General features: G+C 36.5%; 1 protein-coding gene and 1 long non-coding RNA gene across 9 annotated transcripts in view; both read left to right on the plus strand.

Annotated features, from left to right (window-relative positions):
• The window catches only part of elfn1a (extracellular leucine-rich repeat and fibronectin type III domain containing 1a), a 78,462-nt gene that overhangs the window by 40,767 nt on the left and 15,542 nt on the right, over positions 1 to 22,153 (plus strand). For 3 of the 8 annotated variants that reach the window (XM_083524414.1, XM_083524417.1, XM_083524413.1), the window contains one exon: positions 5,587 to 5,709. The exons of 3 other annotated variants lie outside the window; for them this stretch is intronic. The gene's annotated coding sequence lies outside the window, so the exon portion shown is untranslated. The remainder of the gene's footprint in view (positions 1 to 5,586; positions 5,710 to 22,153) is intronic. 2 more of the 8 variants (XM_083524419.1, XM_083524415.1) reach the window with 1 other exon arrangement.
• Positions 1,002 to 4,510, plus strand: LOC310716314. Its single transcript, XR_014530555.1, has 2 exons — positions 1,002 to 1,561; positions 1,715 to 4,510. It is a non-coding gene; the product is annotated as an uncharacterized lncRNA (long non-coding RNA).

Here is a 22,153-nt window from a genome sequence, read left to right on the forward strand (position 1 = left end):
ATATATATATATATATATATATATATATATATATATATATATATATATATATATATATATATATTAGATTATGTCTCTCACAGTGGACATGCCCCTACGATGACAATTTCAGACCCCCCCCCCCCCATGATTTCTAAGTGGGAGGACTTGCAAAATAGCAGGGTGTTCAAATACTTATTTTCCTCACTGTATAGATATATATGAATATATGAATATATGCAAAGTGAACTTTCTCTCTCTCTTTTTACTCCTTCCGGGGGGGAATCTAGCAGTGTGACTTCTCTCTTCTTGCTTCTGTACCTCCAGGTTGAATGGAGCGACTGACTCATTCAGTTGTGAAATCAAGTTTACAGAGATCTTCCCACTGTTTTACCCCCCTGCTTTCACCACAACATAAAAAAAACCCTAGAAAGTGACAGTGCTGAAATCAAGTCTGCCTTCTGCTATAATCTTCTTCCATCTTCCGCTAAGATGATCCCCATGGAGGATGCATTATCTTTCCCAGAGACGACGCTATGTCACTGTCACTTGCCTGTCCCGTAGCTAAAGGCAGGGTGATTATGTCATCTAAACACTTTTTGAGATGTTTCACTACAGAGTCAGATATAAAATGTTTCCTGCCATTGTAAATAGGGTGGCAGGTGCTGGCAGGATTTTTCCCCCTGTGGATTTGTGTGAAAAGGGGTGTAAGCCGATCTTATCATGTGTTGGATGGAAACTATATTCTCTATCTATCTATCTATCTATCTATCTATCTATCTATCTATCTATCTATCTATCTATCTATCTATCTATCTATCCATCCATCCATCCATCCATCCATCCATCCATCCATCCATCCATCCATCCATCCATCCATCCATCCCTCCCTCCCTCCCTCCCTCCCTCCCTCCCTCCCTCCCTCCCTCTCTCTCTCTCTCTCTCTCTATATATATATATATATATATATATATATATATATATATATATATATATATATATATATATATATATATATATATACACACACACACACCAAAGTAGAAACTGTGCCAAAGTAAATAAAATGGTAAAAGTATTGAAAATAACGTTCAAGAAACTAATAAAAATGTGCAGTGAGAAAGAAGGAAACTCTCTTAAAATGAAACAATGAATTCAGTGGCAGAAAATTTTTGTTTACGCTTTAAATTTTTCGATTAAACTCTGCAAGTTTATATTTGCTATTCTGGCACAAAACTCTTGTGCGGAGCGAATTTAACAGTATTTTACTCTTAGCTTGGACATTTAGTTCCCTAACTTAGAGGTAGAGATTTCAGGGGTGCAGATTTTGGAGAGTGTTCTTAATAAAGTTCATTATGTGGTTTATTCATGAAGTCATCAGCCATTAAAGATGATCTAAACCTCAAATATTAATTACAAACAAAGTTATTTTCACTACAAAGTACTAACACTATGACTAGACTGAAAACTGCATCTAGAACGCTCTCTAAAATTGGTTTAAATAGCTTTAATTTTTGTGAGCTGTCAGACAAAATCTCACTAGCCAATGACAGTTAAGTGCTGTTAGTTAAAAAAAAAAACTGTACACGTAAAACAGGTTTGTAAACCAAGCTTCGAATTTTGTTAACAAAGAATGCTATTAACACAACCATGTTACATTTTCAGCTCAGGTTCAAAGTGCTTTTCTTCTGGTACATTATATTTTATCTCTAAATGTGATATAGAATACTTTCAGCCTAAATTTCATTCCATACCAGTCGACCTACCACTTGTTCTGTGAAAGCAAAGGAAAGCATAGAACCTGGATGAAGCCTGAGAGAACATGCACAGAAACTGTCTAGTCAGAGAATAACCAGAGAATAACTTCTAGGAAGCAACTCTACCCACAGCACAATCCAGAAATATAAATAGATAATAACAAATCCCAAAATATAAACAGCATAGTAACTATGTTGAATGTCCATCTTTGCGAAATGTCTAGCTCATTAAAGCAGCCAATACAGCCACACTGACATTGTTTTCACTCTTAATTGTTGGATCTTGTCAAGTTGTTCTAGTGCACAAATAGACTGATGAAGAGTGGCAGCTGCAGGCTCTTATTTGCTAATTCTAAGCCCGTCTATTCCACATCCTCTTCATCTGGCAAAGGCCCTCGTTATACAGCGGCTAAGATAAGAAATGTACATAAGGCTGAGCAGAAGAAGTGGATTTTCTTCATCCATGCTGCTAAGAGGCAGTGTTTGGATTGAGTGCAATGAGGTTAAGAAGACAACTTTGCATTCAGTCAACATTCAGACATTGCTTATAAAAAAGAAAAATCATTCGTTTCACTGTGACTAAATCATGTGCATTCCGAATGTTTTGCTGGGTTGATTGATTTCTAATTTTAAAGATGAAAAATATACATAAATGTCTTCGTTTCCGAGCGCTAATTCCAAAAGCAATTGAAAGTTTCATGATACAGAGCTAGCGAGCTGTGCGTATTGTCTGAATATATAACTACAAATTAATTCAGAGTTAAATCCTTTAATTAATTATTGTAAGAATTTAACTCTGTTATATCATTTGCAGATTTGTTTTTCATATATACTGTAGAACAGGTCCCACCATGAATGTACATGTCTGTCCTTAATAGCCAACAAAGCTTAATAGAAAATGTGAATCGCACCACAAAAGAGACACATCTGTTTTCTGTCAAGCACGTTTTTTACTAATCTCAAAACCACAGTAGGCAACTGTTCGGCTATTTTTGTGCTTCGTTGCCACGTGCGCCCCTCTGCATGTGCTAGAGCTGAGTGAAGGCAATCACTAAGAGAAGGCAACGTTGAGGAAAAATAAAAACACAAAGCTCATGGTCAGTGCACTTTGAATGCACTCATTCCCCTGAAACATATGGGGCTCTTCATGAGTCGGCTCTCCCCTCTCCTGCAATTACATGTTTGTCAGAGCTAACCTTGTGGGAAGAAATCACACATACATAGTGTGGCTTAATTGTTTTTTCTTCAACAATTTTCCAACCCACAGGGTCTGTTCCTTAATTAATTAAACTTGGATGCGCAAAATACTTTACTCCCTGTGACGAAAAGCAAAATAAGCATTAGGCATGTACTTCAAATAGTCATTTAGTATCAGCTACATGTTTACAGGACACAGTCAGAGGGCTTCTCCTGCCCCTCGGGTCTGGTGCAAGAGAGGGGGTTAGAGGAGGTATAGGCCAGGGCAGCTGCGTGCTTGAACCTGCCAAGGACTGTGCTTCCCAGGCTTGCTCAGTGCCATTAAATGGGTCATTGAACAGCTAAATGGAGTCATTATAACAAGTAATTAAAAGAATAGCACCCAAGACTCCGAAATTCTCCTCTGCCTGCCTCTGGGTTCCGCCGCCTTTGGGGTTTCGTAGACTCTTGCTGCATAGCAGCTGCTGTCGGCACTTTCACTGGAATGCAAATCACATCTTTCCCAGCTAATTAAACCGCATTATCAAGGCTTTTGCATTATTGAAATTCTGACTAGGCATTAGATTTTCCATGGGAAACAAATTTGTTTTGCAAGTTGGACCTTTGAAAGCACTTGTTGTGTTCATTCTCTGATGCAACGTCCAAGTTTAATTTGGTCATAATCATTTCATTTTGGTAAAAAAATCAGGTTTTGCTTGTTTGGCACACTGTAAAGCAAAAACATGGGAGTATTTATACTCACCGTTTTCATCACTTTTTGTGTCTACTTTGAAAAATGCAATAAAGACAAGTCTTTCTAAATATGTCCAGTCCCCAGGAGAGTGAGGCATATCTTCTGATTTTCTGTAGCGTTTACCCCAAATCCCTCACCAACTGAAAGGGATCTCAGTGCAGATTATAATTGGCAGTCACATAAATTTACTGAGATGCCAATCAGTGCAAAATACATGAAAAATATAAAGTGCAAGAAGACAAAGAGTACACAGTGTAACCCCAGTCTCATCTGCATAGTGATAGGTTCACATTTCCCAAATAACATGTTGATGTCTTTCCTGCCTTTATCTGGGTATTACATCATATAATAAGACCCTAAGTAGTAGTTATGTAATATATTTACTGTATTAATATATTTACTGAATGTCAAACAAGATGTTGTTCCCCCGAAAGGTCAAAGTTGTCCTTATAGCATTTTTAGCGTTTAATTAGGATTTTGCCATTTTGGCTGGTGTGTCATTTTCACAGAAGATTACTTAAATATAGAGTAAAGCAGACATTTTTAGAAAAGAAAGTTCAGCTGGTTTTTTTGTTTACATCAACATTAGACAAACAATGTCATGGAGCATGTTTGAATGTTTGTTCTTCCTGTAACCATTCAGGCTTCATTTGGGTTCTCTAGTGTCCTCCCATTTCCAAAATGTGAACTCAATCCCAGTGTTCTGAGGATAGGGTCTGGATTCTCCATGACAAGAATGAAGTGTTTTGCTAAAAATGAATGTTTAAAAGATCAGTTGACACATGTATTTAGGTATCTTTTAGATGTAACTCATTGTGACACAGAGGTCAAATGAAATGAAAATAGGAAAATTGTTGAAGAAATCATATAGTCAAGAGTCTCAAAATTCACATCATAATCCCCCCACCCAGCTATGCAGTTCAGCTCAGGCGAGTGAAAAGAGATAATATGTGCAATATGGGCGGCGCAGCAAATTGTGTAGTGCTTAATTAGTTGGTCTTGCTTGCCGATCACAGCCAGAGCTTACTCTAGTTAATTGGAGTATGGGATTCATTAGCATTAGATCAATGTCTGGGGAAAACAAAAAAGAATGGCTCATTCACCCAAGAGGTTGTGTCATGATAGGAAACAGTCACAGGGCCAACCGCCTCGAATCGGCCTTCATCGATCCTCGGTCATACACTGAGCAAAAGATGTTCAGGGTCAGCATGCAGACAGGCAATATTAGCATATAGAAATGGCAGATTGTTTCGTGTGTAGTAGATATGAATGGACATCTTGTTGGAGGAACTGAAAGGGTTCCATGTAGGAATCACAGAAATGCTTTAGAAATCTAGAAACCTTTAATAGGATGGATCCTTAAAGGTTTTAACTGAATTTTACTGTTTTGTTACAGCACTTTACTTAGCTATAGTTCTATAGCTTCTAATTCTAATTCTCTTAATATGGGCATTATTGTTACACACAAATAAAGTTTGTTCATAAAGTAAAGAATAAAATGTGACTGTGTAAGTCTGGACTTATTGCACAATAGCTGAATATTTATTCATAATGAAACTGCAAGACAAAAAAAAATATATCGATATTTCATGGTTCACGGATAAACTATGCATTCATTTGCATGTAATAACAGCATCTTTGCTATTTTTGGCTCGTTTTCTATCTTCCAGTCACCATAAAAAAAAAAAAAAAAAGAATTCAACAGTTTCACTTTGAAAGTATTTTTTTTCTCATCAATTAACCAAAAACGTATCTTTTTTTTTTTTAATAAATAAAAAAAAAAGAAAAAAAAAAGAAAAAAAAAAAGAAAAGTAGGCCAGGAGCAAATGAAAAGTCCTATTGAACAAACTTTTGTCTTCTCTTTTCAAGTCTGTGAGGAGGATAAACCCACTAACCCACTGGGTATTTGTGCTTTTCCAGAGAGAAAAAGAGAGAGAGCTGCTGATGAAGGGGTGAGAGATGCATGTTCTCAACAGAGTGTTTAACCTGAGCAGCAGGGGTGAGTCCGGTTTGGCACAGCTCCATGCCCCTATCTGTAGCACGGTGAGAAACTGGCCAGCTCTTTGCTAGTCCACTCATTAATGCATATCTGGTGTTTAGAGCGTGATCAAAAACCTTATATAACTGCCGCAAGGGCTGTATGGACAGTTTCAGTTTAAGCCTTCAGCGAGCAATCTTTGAGAGAAATAGCGTAAATGCTGGCAGTCGGAATAAATCAGATCAAATCAGAGAGTGTCGCTCCAAAATCTCACAGGTGTTTTTTAATATCAGTATCCATTTTCTGTGGAGCTCATTTTATGCTTTAAAATAAAGTAAAACAAAAAACTTTACATTTATTTATATACGTACTTCATTATATAAAAAAATGCAGCATTTTTTTAATAGTACATACTTACTACTACCACCACTAATTCTATTACTGATAATAATTAATAATAATAATAAAAATAATAATTAATCAATCAAGTTTTATGTGTATAGCACTTTTAACAGTGGACATTGTCTCAAAGCAGCTTTATAGAGATAAAGCGGTTATAATTTTGTATAAAAGAATGTATACGTTTAGTGCGTATATGTCTGTTATTTATAATTTTACATTTATCTCCAATGAGTTATCCCGTGGTGACTGCGGCAAGGAAAAACTACTTGAGATGGCATGAGGAAGAAACCTTAAGAGGAACCAGACTTAAAAATGGAACCCATCCTCATTTAGGTGGCACCAAATGTCCATTCATTATAGTTATATCATTGTTGAGGTGTACTGTTCAGTGATAGGGGCTTAAATGCAGAACTGTAGTCCCGAGCCATTTGTATTGCCATTTGACTGTTAATAATTCATCCTCAATATTCTTGAGTTGCTCAGTATTCTGTATTTACTACACTGAAAAAAAGTTTACTGAATTTAATTAATTGGAATGTATACATTGGCTCCATGTGATTAAACTAGGTTATATAAAACAAAATTTTCCTATATCCAACAAGTGAATAATTGATTTGATGAATAAAACCAAACCACCATCTCAGCTAAAACTAAAGCTTGAACCCAAGTCACTTGTGCAACAGCCATATTATTGCTGCACTAGTGCATTCTACCACACGATTTACCAGTGTGAAATAAATTATATTAAAATCTCTCTTAAGTGCAATGTCCTCATAGCATTTCCATGAATAGTAATTGGTTTACGTTAATACTATGTGAATTAATAATCACTTAATTTTTTAATTATAAACTTTACACAGCATTTTCATATAAACAAGATAATATAAGCAATGAAAAGATTTTGAATAAGAAAATCCAAATAATTTCTTTTTTGCAACCTGTTATTTTCTTTCTTAAAGCTGACCACATGTTCAGTGCGTAGAGATATAAATATGTGACAGAATACAATGCAAAACCAGCACAAATTGTCTTGGTAATGTTGATGTCTACCCTAAGAAGAGCTTTAGTGTGCAATTTAAATATTGTACAAGTTTTTTAACTGTCCTGGAGATATAGAACCCTATTCATTCAAACAGAATTCTTTGAATAGGTGTTTTAATGACTCTTCCCGTGGAAGGGAACACTGTTATCCTGGATCAAAGCATTCCGACCTTTCTTATGTGATCATTCAGTATAACTTTGTATTGATTTGGAGTGACCCTTGCTTTCAAGGGGACAAGTGGACAAGTAAGTGTCAGCAAATTAGCAAAGAGCATAACCACAAGCCACACATTTTTTTCCTTCAGTATGTCATCATTCAATAGGGAAGAGTTTTAATACGTAATGAGGTAAAATACGATGGATTTGGTTAGTTATAGGTATCTTGCATGTTCCTACCTGCTGGCAGTCTTTTGCCTTTAAGGCCTCTCCTGTGCCGGCTGCTTGCCCACATCTGTCTTCAAGTCTCGGTGCTTGCATTCTGTCTCAAACTAGCTGATGCAACTTTGGGCAACTGCATACAGATGAGACACAGCTTTTGGCTCTAACAGAAAGAAGCTTAGAGGAGATTGCATCTAAAAGTTTGTAATTACTTCAGTGATGAAAGCATCAAACCAAAACCATGTCAGTGGTGTCGATCTCAATCACTGTAAATAACCATGTTTTATTATCTCCTTTGCAATTCAATTTTCGCCATTTCAGGTGGAATCTGCTGGCATATTTACTGTTCTCACTATAAACAAAAATAAAAATGCACATTGAATATTTTTTCTGATGTTATTTTCAACACATTTTATTTTTACTCATCATTTTATAACTGGTGTTCATGCCACTAAATAAGCCTAAAACAATTTTGCTGGCCTGTTCTAGATTCCACTGTATCATAATAAAAATGGTGTATATATATATTTATTTTATGACTTTCACATTATACAGTCAGTACAAAAACATTTTGAATTTCCAAAATTTTTCTTTTCCAATGCCAGTAAAAAATACAACATATTGCTTAACAGACCACTTTTCAGACCAAAACTATAATACATACTGTCAGGTTTTACCTGCAAAAAAATAAAAATAAATAAATAAAATGACAAAAAAAAGACAGTCTAAGTGTCCAGAAGAACTGGCAGGGTTTTTTCACATTTCAAATCTGAGATATGATATTTACTGCTATATACTCATACTGATTTTCATAAAGCAAAATGTAAAATGTTGCCATACAAAACATTGACTTAGTTAATTATGGTGTTACTGCTCTTTGCATTATATTATTTTAAGCATAAAAACATTTTTTAAATCTACTTTTGCACAGTAATTCATATATTTTTCTTTTTATGTAAGAAAAGATATAATAAGATAAAGTCTGAACAACCAAAAAGATTGTATACGCTGAAACTGAGTTTTAATATATGTTTTAAATAAGAAGGAGCTTTAGGTCAAATCTCAGATGCAAAAGCATAAGATGAAGGCTGAAACCTATTTTCAGACTAAAATCTGTCTCTCCTGGACCTACAGTATATAATGCTGCTTATTTTTTTTGAATATCTATATAGAGTTATCTGCAGGGAACTTGGGTCACTTGGAATCCTGCTGTGTTCTTGTCTTGTGTCGTCTCACATCCCTTTCCAACAAGCTAAAAGTGAGAAGAACATCGATACAGAAAAGCAGTGCTGAGATTAGAGCATGCTTTAGAGCCTGGTATCGGGTAACTAGGTTACTAGGCTAATATTATATGTATGCCTAGAAACAGAATTAGATATAGACTCATAACTCTTAATTCTCACTGGTTTCAGGCTGTGAAGAATCTTTTTTTTTTATTTTTTTTTTAGAACAAAAGAACAGCAATAATACTGCCAACCCAGACATTTGTGAACTCTTGTTTTATATAAAAATTAAGTCATGCCACAATTTGACCCTGTTTTTTTTTTTTTTTCTTTTAACAATGCTGGACTTTTTTTTGGATCAGAGAATCAAAGAGCACAAAACCACTGATGACCCTTGGCAGATCTTTTTTTAATTTGAACTTTTTTCTAATGAATATAATCAATATAATCAATCCTCATTAATTTCAGCTAGCAAAGATAGCTAGCCCTCGAAGAGAGGGGATCGAGAGGGGATAATCAATCCTCATTCATTTTAGCTAGCAAAGATTTGGAATGCCACTTACTAATTACAATTAATTTGCCAAGATTTCATATCTACTTAGTCTTAAAATATTATATTATTATATGGTTATATTAGTCTCAATTACAAATGTAGTTCTTACAGTCATTACAATATTTTGTGTTGAATCTGATGAACCCATACAGGGTTTCTTGAGGACTGGTAGAAATGGCTTCACTCTGACTTCCTATTTATATCTGCTGTGACTCTAGAAAGTATTTACCCCTGAGAGAGTTTCTTTTTGCTGTGTTGCAACAACAAACTGGTATATGGAAGAATATTAGAATGGGATTTTTTTGTCTGCTCCTTTTGAAGTGACTCTACAGAAATAAAGTTAAATAAATTATTTAGATGTCCTCAGATTTATTTAAAAAGTACTCACATCAGTGCCGTTTTGCAGTTACAAATAAGGTTCAGTTTTCCTGTATGTGGCTTTATGGTCTTTAAGTTTATGTAGATTTTGCCATTGAATTTAATTCTAATATGATTTCTTTTTTATTTCTCTCAAACATTTTTTCAGCTTATACTACAAATTCGTATTTGGATTTATGTCTAAGCTTTATTAAACACAAACCTTTTTTCCCCCCAGTACATTAGTTTCATTTTCCCCCTATGCTTTGGCTCAGTGTTCTGTTACAACATACATTTTCAATGTAGACAAATTAGTTTGGCCAAATGAAACTGCTTCTTCTCAACTATTTGCTTGTATTGAGATTCATCCATGTTGCCCTTGCAGGCAAAAAGCTTTTGTGAGAGTGAAAATGTATGAAGATTGAATTTAAAGAATGCTATCAATTTAGAAAAGAATTTATCTTGGGTTTTTTTTACTCTGAATATAATGTATTTCTGGATGTATTTCTTTTTTTTTTTTTTTAATGGGTGAGAAATGAGCACTTGGGGTGTGCAGAAGAGCATGGGGTTCCAGAAAAAAATAAAGTTGTAAAAAAGTATAAAAAAGAAGAGCTTGTCTGTGTCTGTAAATGTTATCAGAGAAATAATCCTGCTTTAATATCCAAGCACAACTTTGACACTTTTTTAGTTTCTCCTGCTGAAAAGCCACCCAAGAGCATGCTGCTGCCACTCCCAGACAAAATTCTTTCCTTTTTGACCAAATGGCTCAAAATATTTTTTCAAAATCTCTTGAATTTTTTCACATGCCTTCTAGCAAACTGCAGGCATTCTTTATGCTAGCCTTTTCCACAAGTCTCTTCTTTTTGGACACTCACACATAGAAACCAGCTACATATCGTCTTTCATCCAGTGAGCTCTGTAACCTCTTCAGTGCTGTAGCTGGACTCTTGGACACTTTTCTGACAGTTGACCTTTTTTTGCCAAGCTCTTAGGTTAGTTTGATCTTTTTTGGATCTTTCCACTTTACAAGAATGGATTTCATACACAGTGCTTATCGCCAGGTCAAAACTATGCTGATCTTTTTTTATAAACCTCTCTATTTTTTCCCTCCTAACAACATCAACCAGAAATTTTAAAGGCAGTAATTTGGTCCTCATGACACAGCAGAATTAATTTGATCTGCTTTATTAGATGTGAGTATAATAGACATGTGGTAGTTGAAATACCCCTTGTTTGAAATATTTTGTGAGCAAGAAAATGTAATACCTACCTTAATACCTTAGTCCTAATTTAGACTGTTAAATGAAAGGGGTGAATATTTTCACATTTGTTATTTTTAAATATTTCGGAGGACAATCTCATACTTTAAATCATCACAAGAGGGTTATTAGCAGAAGCACAATTGTACATACATTTGACAGCTCAGGGCAAGAGTGTGGGTGTGTTCCCCTTCTTGCATGATCCAGATACCTAGAATAGCAATGCAATATTGCAAATCAGACACCACACATGCGTCTTTAATTGAAATTTTGTACCACATATGATGTATTACAGCAATTACAACTAGATAATGCATTTGTATTCTGTTTGGTTCTAGTGTACTAGTATTTACCATTCAGCCTTTTTAACCTAGAGAATATTACACCATATGAATAAAGTGCTTATTTGCATCATATGCTCTATGAGAGCTCCCTCCCCACAAGCATTTAGGTGAAGGGTGAAATTTATGGTGTGTGAAGCAGTCAGCCTCTTATTACTCTTTCTCCTCCAGAGTTACTCAGAGCACAGTGTTCCCTGTCCCTAGAGCCTGTCAAACACATGAGCTACATCCCTTACACACTAAGGGTCCGTAGAGCATTATTGCACCGTTGACGTGAACAACTGTTTCTAATATGAAACTCTGAATAGGCCACACACTGGGAAACTTTTTTTAAGTTTCTTTGTGAACAGGTAAATATATTTCCACCACCCAGCTAATGTTTTTTCTTACTGCTGGAAATCAGATTGCCACATCGCCTTAATGCCTTCATTTCTAAGTCCGGCTGAGAAACGGTGTCCATCATGCCGCCAGGGCTATTAGCACTGCTGTACAATCATCTTATCTACAAGGGGCATGAAAATGAGGCACGGCATTGGTGTATCAGCCTAAAGTAATTGTTCATTTCTAATGACTTATATTTAGAGACTGAGCTGCTGCATTCAGTGAAAGCGAAGAGGATTAATAAAAACCAATTGGTGCGAGCTGTGGTGGCTTATCATCCCGCATGTAATTTCCACTTTACGGAGACTGGGTGAATGTATTCTGGACACGCCTGCTCAGTGTACATCACTAAAGAGCTACAGTTTGCTCATGGAAACTACACAAACCAGACAGGATCGTCAGGTTATATCTACTTTAAAATGCATTTTCATATTTGTAAAGCTTTATTCAAACTTCCTTTTTTCACATATGGACCATCTTGTAATATTCAGAGAAACATCTCTGGGAAAGCAGATTTTTTTTTAACTACTGAGGAGGCATGTATTTACAGAGGTCACATAGGCACATCAGTGACCTTCTGATTTATTTGAAGTACCTTCATCACCAGCAGCAAAGCAAACATTGGTACCCTTTATTTAGTGCAGTCCTTTTTTTCAACTCGGCTGACTGGAAAGGGAATGATAGATCTGGCTTTATCAAGTTTAGCCTAATGATGCAGTTGGTTCAAGCAAAGTAAAAGAACACTGCTTTTTTATCTCGGCCAAATTCCATAAAACAAATCAGTGAATGCGACTGGCCAAGGTGTGGAGTTTAATTAAAGGAGATTAATTCCTTCTCCTTTATATACTGGAAGTTATTAGAATCTAACACTTAAATCTCCTTAAAACCTTTACATTTCATTATTACAGCACCCAGGAGCTGCTTTATATAGGAAAACCTGTAGTTAAAAAGTGTTTTCAAGGCACCAGTTTTAAGGTTTTAAAGTTCTAGACTCTAAAGTAAATTAATTTATTTATTTGGCTGGTTTAAAAATAAAAAATTCTCAAAGCCTGTTAAATCTACATGGTACTGTTTGTGACACTACGCAGGTGTCTTTACATCTCTATATGTCATTCAGCTTGCATTCAACCTGCACTCAAGGGCTAATAACATAGTTGGGGAGAGGTGGGAGTTGTCTTTAGTACCCCCTGCATTCGTGTATTCTCAGTTCCCCAGCAACAACCATTTTTCAAATTGTGTGTGCAATGTGTCACGAGGAGTGCTGCAGGCATGGCTGAGCACATACTCCAATGCTCTGTGACCAGAGTTAATGATAATGTTGGTGAACTATCACCATGCTAATGGTCTGAATGCGCTGTGACAACATTTACCCACAGCCACTTATTGTTGCTCCCTTTCTCCTGCCTGACAAGATGGATGAAGGCTTCTTTTGTAACCTTGTGTGAGGACCAAGCATTATAAAAAAAAAAAAAAAAGGGCATGTGCTTGGTTTCTACTATATGATTAACGATGAGAACAATTGAGTTGCTCTAAGCTGGTTGATGAGAGAGTCAAGCGTGCGAAGAATTAACAGTGAGGAAGGCCATAATGAAGAAAAATGTCATATGATGAATATATATTTAATAGACAGCCACCATAAAATTCATGTCATGGCCAGCATAAACACGATTCCTTTTCATATGGATCTAACCTTTGCCATAATCTCTTTTCCCACATTAAGCTCTCTCAGCCCAGCTCCCACTAGACCAGTCTGTGCATGTGCAATGAAGTAAAAATCGGTATCGCTTCTGGTTTAAATGATTTCTTTACTCCAGAGCGCTCAGTTAGATAACAGCGGAGGCTAGCAGGTACTACTTGAAAGAATCGAATTGTATAATGATGATTCTTTTTTTTATATTTCAGTTCTGATAAGCAACAGTTACAACACATTCTGCAACAAAATGTGACCAAGAATCAAATAGGCACATACAGTAGGCAATGTATCTCTTATGGCCACAAAGGTTCAAAAACAGCTATGAGCCCAGGTTTGTTTATGCCTACCATATTAAACTATAACTTAATGTTCTTTCTGGGCTAATTTGACAAAGATAAAAGGAACATCTTTTTTCCCCATTGTACCTGTATATTCTAAATGCTTATTACTGTTGTAATTAAGGATCCTTTGGTACAGAAACTGGTAACTCCCTGATACTGAGCTCATTACCAACATACCGACACCCAATACCTGGTGATATTAGTGTACATTGTCACATGAATGAAACATGTGTGACAATGAAACAGGACACAAATTAACATCGATCTAGAGGTATTTTAAGATTGATGGCTTAAGCAAAGCTGCCATACACCTGTTCTTGTGAAAATATCAAGAGAACTACAAAAATAGTTCTCTTGAAATGACAAAATCTCCAACATGAAAAAAGACAGCTTAAACATACATAATAGAGGCAAACATCCGCAAACATTCACTATTTGTTGTTAATGATGCCAGATTTTGATGTAATGAAGACAATAAAACATATTTTACTTATGCCTGTGCAGAAATGATCCAATGCATCCCAATACATCCACATGCACTTCATTTAAAATCAACTTGCTAACATAATAAAGAATGGGTTTAATAGCTAAAGTGCATTAACACACACACACACACACACACACACACACACACACACACACACACACACACACACACATACTTTAATGGAAACATACCATACGCATACTCTCATCCTTGATTAATGGTAAAATCACAAAACCAGATTTTGTATACTTTATTTAAAAATCGCATCTACAAAGATGTTTTGAATGTGCAATTTATAACAATTATTCACTGACCCACAGTCTCATGATGTGTTTTTAGGTAGACCGGTTTGTGATTAATGGCAGATTGCTAAACACATAAAACAATTAGATAATGTTCAACTGATTAAAAAATCGCATCGAGAGAGAGCAAATACAAGTAAACGGCCCTCCTTTTGTTTTGAGGGTTTGTTCACCCTGTCTGTTGTATTATTGGCCTTTTCTAGATGGTTTGACAAATAATGAATTCAGTAATTAGCAAACAGAGATGATTGGCATTACTGAGAGTGGGTGTGGCTTTCCGTAGGGGATTTAGCTCTCGGTCTGGGCTTATTGCAGTCATTATTAATCAGTAAACAGTTAGTATCTCTCAAAACAACATATACTTATAATTGATCATTGAATGTTGGAGTTGTCAAACCAGATTAAAATGAAGTGGATTAATGCTCTTCTTTTGCCAGTAGCTCACCTGGAAACACTGTCGGGACATGTCTGGTAAATCAGTATTGGTACCAAAATATTTTAGTTGGTCTAAAAAAAAAAAATAGCATCACTGCATCCCTCAGTATAATTGACACTAATTAAATTGTATTCCATATTTGTAAAGAATGTATGTGTATATACTATATGGATGCTGTGTAGAAGGTTTGAAAATTCTTAACATGGCAAATTCCATTCTTAGCACACATTATAATGTGGTCCAACAGCAATCTATATTCTTTTATAAAAGCAGTTGCATAAGAAATTTCTGTTAGTTACATAGGTGCAAGGGTGTCACTGCTAGTGGCATTGAAAGCATGAATAATGTTCACTCATGTACCAGAGACTGTTTGAAGTCTAGTTATGATATATGATGATGCATCCTGCTCTGTCAAACTATTACTTATTCATGTCACAGGTTTTTTTATGAACTCTTGAAAGAGAAACTGAGTCAGCCTCCGATTCTGATCTGACTGATTGATTCTATAATAGTGTCAGTCCTATCTGTGGTTTAGTTGCATAGGTATTGATTGTACACTTTTTTTTATTTGTCTCAGGAGTATTTTCTTCCAGACAGAAGCCATAATGGTAATAGCTGTATGATGCACGCTGTGATGTCAGAGCCGAAAGGAAGGAGAGATGTTATGTGAAGTGGGGAAAGTGCCATCTAGTGGCACTGTGGCTTTGCTCTTCCAGTAAGTTTGACTATCAGGCCTGAGTTCTTCACTTTTTCTGTGTTCGTTCCAGTGACAATGTGAACTAATCAGGACTGAAGGAACTCAGACTCAAGATTGCTAGGTTTAGCATCCTAATAAGAGCACACGTTATTAAAAACAGTGTTAGTTTGGCTGTGCAGTGGAAACTCTGTGCATAGAGTGATCCTTTCCTGGCACATGGAGGAGGGTAAAATTAGAAATCTTCAATGAGCCAAATGAGAGCAAAATTCATTTATAGGGTCCGCTTGAGGCCATGATTTGGAAGCATGCCACATCTGCTTGGAAGGGTTAGAAGAAGCAAAGCTGATAGCCTGTGGTTGGGCTAATGTAGTGTATTACTTCAGAAGAAGATTAGTGCCAAGTGAGATCAGGTGATCTCATCTGATATATGAGCATACCTTACTATCCCTGGAAGAGGCACTGCCTTTTTTCCATAGAGGAGTGATTTAAAGACTTTTCTTCCTCCTCCAAGGGACTGTAAAGAATCCCTGAGACAAATCAATGCATGGAGACACACTAGCTTCTTTAAATGGCCTCTGTACAATGTCAATATCAGCATTGCCCTCAGGATTTTAAAACTCTTCTGCTTTTCGGAAAAACACGCCACATATAAAAGTCACGATTCTACTCAAAAGGTTAAAATTCTGACATTTAAAACGTTATCCATCAAATATGTACAGCTAGACCTTTTCGGTGGGTATCAAACCAAAACCCCTTAGGTAACTGATCAAGGCAGATCTACCTTCCCTTCTGACCATTACTTGCATTCATGTTTCGCTATTCAAGTATAACAGAGGCCCATGAGCATTTTTGAAGACCACAGATCACTCTAAGATTAACTCTCTCATGAGGTATGGTAAATAGTGGTGGCTTGGTGTAGCTGTGGTTCATTAGTTTGCGTGAGCAGGCAAAGTGCCTGTGGATGTAATGATGTAAGATTGGCTGGGAAGGAATGTGGGCTGTAGTCTCCTGTGGATGGATGGAGGCAGAAGAACAGCTGCACTGTTTGAATAGGGTGATGGGGATAGAAAGGTTGTTTGGCTGACTCATTTCTCTGTTGGAGGATAGAACCTCAGGATGCCTGCAGGGGTATGAAACGGGGTCCTGCTAGTAAAATCTAACAAGACCAATACTGGCAGGTGTTCCACAACAGGAAAACGTAATGGCAATAATACCGGGATGCTTTTTGCACAATAAATACACAAGTCAATCCCTGTTTAGAGCAGTTGGTCAAATTTCAGAGTGCATCACATATCTGATGTGACATTTGAACTTCAACCACAGCTTTCCTGTAGACTGCCTTGTGATAGTCTGCCACCAATCTGAAGAGCAGTCATAAAGATGCAAATACTGTCTTGAGCATGGCTTGAAAATGTTACACTGTAAGTCGTACTATTTTTCATTGAGAGATTGATTGCCAAAAAGCCTTACATTATACATTACATGCAGACAGACAGATGCTATTTTTCCTTACCTGTCTCTAGCTGGTCTGTCTTCCCCTCAACTATATATTATCATAAACAAATGGCACTCGATGTGCTGTTCTTCTTTTCTTCAGCCACCCCTGCTCATAACCTTCAGTACTCACACCTAGCTTTCTCCTACTCTGTGCCCTCAGGAATATGCCATGTCAAATGATTTCATCTCTGAAAAAAAAAAGGGAGGAAAAACAATCTTATTTCCCAAACCGTCTATCTGGCAAGACAGCTCGCAATGTTTATATTCACATTCAACCAATTCACTGTTTCTGTCTGCTCTCTGCAGTTTCCATCACCGTGGATAGATCACATGTGGGCTGTGGAGGTGGGGGGTTGGAAATATTCTTGCAGGCCCAATGTCCTCGCTGCCACGGCATTCTTCACATGATTGATTCCGTTTCTCCTTCCAACATCCACTCGCCAAGCCTTTGCTTATTTCCTTCCCTCTCGGCTATCGTTTGCTATTCATACTGTATTTCCCATGCAAGGAGGAAATGAATTTAAGTGAAACAGATTACGCACAACACAGAAGAGGTTGATGTCTTCAAGCTCAGCTTCTGTATTTCTGCCGGACCCATCTTTCTGCTGCACAGGCAATGGAAGTACAGTATGAAAAATCTATAAAAAAGCAATGTTTTTTAAAGGCTGGCATCTAAACAATGATGGTGAAGAGTCGAGATTATATAAAAAAAATGTGTGGTTTTCCTACAATTAAAAATAATGATATGAATAAATCTATATAGGTGACACATCTTACATTAAAAACTGAGAAGAATAGTGATGAGTTCAAATGTGCAGTAAAGGAAGTGTAATTGGTACTGTTAGGAGCATCTCTATCTGGATCTTCAGGTAAACCAGGAAAAATGTTTCAAGAAAAAGTGTGGATGTACTCATAGCTGTACTAGCTCCTTTTCCCCTCTCCTTTTTTTTCTCTGGCTAAATATCACATAGTATGCACTATGTGTAGTATACTAGATAGGGCATATATGGCAATGATGTAATACCATGCATTCAGTAGACCCTAAAAAAGATTGAATATGATATAAACAATATAAAAGTTTTTTGCTGATTTGTGCTTTTTAGAATAGAAAGCATTAGCTTTAAAATGCCCATGAGTTATGAAGTATGAATTGGGGAATGTGTGTGTGTGTGTGTGTATGTGTGTGTGTTTTAATGTGTATGAGGTGTTGAGATGTTTAGTTTGGTGGGGCGTGGAGTTCTGGCCCAAACAGCATTTGCTCTACGGGAATTTGGCTCCAGGTCAAATGGAATTGATGACCCATGATGTAGAGTGAATTATTTTGATGGAAGAATCACAGCTGTGGAAAAATAGCTTGGAGCTCAAAGTCTCAAAGAATCATTTTTTTGTTTGTGGTTTGAATATAAAGAGAGAAAAAATAGCATAGGAGGAGTGAATGCGGCAATATTCTGAACAAAAGTTCGAAACAAATTTACCTGTAGGCTGTTATGTAAATGTGGGCTGAATTTTCCCGATCATCTTTCTTTATCTTGTGGCTGCTGATGGAGGGGAACGCACACCTAACAATGCAGCACGCAAATAATTATTACATAGGATTATATGAGGGAAGATTAAAGGAAATAGCCTGAAAGAGCCCTTAATAGAGCATTCAACCCTAACATTTATCCGTCAAATGATAACACCATGGGAAATTGAGGTTAAATGTTCTCTATCAAATGCAGAAATTGTTTCAGCGCTTAGAACCAAATGCCCAAAACGTATTACGAGCCTATTATAGTATGAATGGCCGACTAAGAGCATTTTCTCACTTTCTCACATACGTTACTCATTTCACAATAAATGTTCTGGCTATGTAATTATAATCTTGCACATCTTTTAAAAAGTATTAAAATGATTAGTATACATGCTTAGTGAAAAGGTTATAAGCCTGTAACAGCCTCGAAAACAGGAAAAAACTTTTAATATGAGTTTCTAATATGCTTCAGTCCCAGAAATCAGCAGTGCATTAATAAATATGCAGAAAAAGTTTTAACCATGGATCATATCAATATATTATAAGGAATGACAACAATCCATTTAAAATTATTACCCATACTATTACAAACAGGACACAACAGGACATTGTTTTTATTGAATTTAGCATTCACATACAGACATTATTTACAGATTTGAAATCATTTAGATTTTAGACTAATCCCTGTCATGCTCAAGAGCCTTACATGTAGGCTTTGTGTCTGTAGTTGACTTAAAGATTGCTCATGCATATTTCAAGGTTTTGAAAAAGGTTTTCTTGGTGGCTGACCAATGCCCTTGCATTATTTTCTGCAGCGTCATGTTCGCGCGACTAGAAATCATTATGCATGTGATTCAGTCCAGGCCCTTTACTGTAGATTTACATCCACTTTATTAGACTTTATTTCAAATACCGCACTTCAAATGCAGAGCAATTCACCAGTGTGTGACTCGGCTACCTGCCAGCAAAACCTATGGCACAACATCTTTTCATAATTCATAAACAAATCAAATGCAGCCATGCTTAACTAGGCAGCCTGCTGAAAAAGTGAATTTGGTCATTCAGGGTAGAGAGACGTGCATGTATGTGTGTGTGTGTGTGTGTGTGTGTGTGTGTGTGTGTGTGTTTGTGCGCAAGCATCGTGCCATGTCCTGAGTCAGCAGAGGAGGCACCCACTTCCTTCTCCAGAACCCCCGCACCCCACCCCAACCCTAGCTGCTCCTAAGACTTTACTGCAGGGTTGATGGACTGTAAAATTGCATTAAAGTCTGCAGGTTTCTTTTGTCCGTTTTTCCATGCTTACAAGTGCCGAATTGAATTAATGCAGTTACAGAGTAACACTATTTTGGTTGAAAAAACAGGTGCACTGCTGACTGATTGGTGTTCAGGTTTATTGTAATTACATGAAGAGATGATTATGATGCCAGGTGGTTTGCAGGCTTCCAAAGACAATGAGTGCCAACAGACAAATCAATTATGTTTTAACTCTGTTAATCATGAGTTCTTACATTTTTTTCACTGTCATACCGGATGTATATCTAGTACCAGAAAAAAGTTCGGACAGACCCTCTCCTTAAGTATTTTTTCTTTATTTTTATTATTTTCATCATTGTAAACAAAAAAGTGTTAAACAACCAAGAATATGTTTTATATTTAGATATATTTAGATTGTCCAAAGTAGCTACATTTAGCTTTGAAGATTTCTTGGCAAACTCATGGTATTCTCTCATCAGATTCAAGAGGTAGTCACCTGAAATATTTTTCAACTGACAGGTGTGCCTTGTCAAGTATTTTGGATATTTATTGCCTTTTTAATGTGTTTTAAACCATCAATTGGAAAGAAAAGGGTGAATGCACAGTCAATAGCTCTATTAGTGCTCCAACAACTACTGTCCAAATCCATGTTATGGCAAGAAACACTTATCTCGTAAGGTAAATAAGGAGAAAAAACAGTCCATCATTACTTTAAGAAATGAACTTCAGTCAATCTGAAAAATCTTAAAAACATCAAATGCAAAAGTGCAGTCTTCCAAACCATCAAGTACTATAATAGAACAGGCTATTGTGTGGACCATCCCAGGAAAGGAGGACCAAAAGTTACCTCTGCTGCAAAGAAAAGGTTTAATAGAATTACCTGCCTTAGAAACCACCAATTTACATAAATGTTTCACAGAGTTTATGTGGCAGACATATTGCAACATGCACTGTTCAGAGTAGACTGTGTGTGCCAGGCTTTCATGGTCGAATTGTGACAAATAAACCTTTACTCTGGACGAGCAGAAGAGACTTGCTTTGGCCAAGAAACAAAAGGAATGGACATTTGTACAGTGGAATACTTTCCTTTGTTCTGATGAGTCAAAATTTTAGATTTTTGGTTCAAACTTTGTTGAATAACATACAGAGGATGAACAGAGGGTTCCTAAATTTGTGGTTTCCATGGAGTGTGAAGCATGGAGAAGTAGGTGTGATGGTGTGCTGGTGCTTTGCTGTTGACATTGTTGGTGAGTTAGTCAAAATTGAGGCGAATTTTGCAATGACGCAAACCCATCTGGTTTGCATTTAGTGGGACCTTCTTTTTTCCCAACATAACAATGACCCCAAACAAACCTTTTGTTTATAAAAGAGCTTTTTTTTTTTTTTTTTCAAGAAGAGTAATAGAGTGCTGCATCTGTTTTTCTTAAACGCACGACGATGCCAAAAGATAAACTCCAGAGAGAGTCTGGGTCATGGGATAGCTTGCTAACTCCAGTTGCAACAGAAATCATATAAGCACAGACAGGTTTTCAAAACGTATGCTTTTTTATTATTCTTGGCAACAGCGTTACGGGTTAGTCAAAGAAATTTAGGAATGAGCATCAGAAAATAATAAGGGCATATTCCTCGGTCTCCACACATGCAGTAATAGCCGAAAAATGCAGCGCCAGGCTATTCCCAAAATACCGCTATGCTCCTAAAGGAAGCGCAACATATTTCACCCGTTACACCGTGTAACAGACACTGTCTTTCATTAAAGCCTGTGTGAAGTTCATTAGTTTCAATGTAGGCTTATTTATGTTCAAAATAAAAATCTTTGTCAAATTTAGTGGGTGCGGCTTATATATGGGTGCGATTTATAGTCTGTAAATTACGGTATATATATATATATATATATATACCATATATAGAGTTCATGTTTGTTTTAGGACAGGGTGTGTGTACCAGGCTTTTTTGTGGTCTTTTTAATGAACATAATCCTCTCTAAGTGCTCTTAATCTCCTGAATAATTAATTGTCTGACATTTAACTTTTTGCTCCGTTAAATTGTTTTGCTGCAGCAGTAAGACATTTTGAACCCATTTGGAAACACTGTGGCAAGGGAGAACAATAATTCCTAATGAGATAGCAATGAAGACATCTTCTGGTTGCCAAGAATTTATGGAGGCCAATTTATCATAATAAAATAATTCTAGTTTCACAGGCACGGAGATAATGACACGTTCCTTAGAATTATTTTGAAAATTATTAAATAAATAAGTCCACAAGGACCAAACTATGTGTATGCAAATGTGTGTTCCCAAAAGCCTACAAAATATTCAGTCAATTATTGAATGAATGAATGAATTATTTAAA

This window comes from Silurus aristotelis, assembly GCF_946808225.1.
Source record: "Silurus aristotelis genome assembly, chromosome: 21".
Lineage (NCBI taxonomy): Eukaryota > Metazoa > Chordata > Actinopteri > Siluriformes > Siluridae > Silurus > Silurus aristotelis.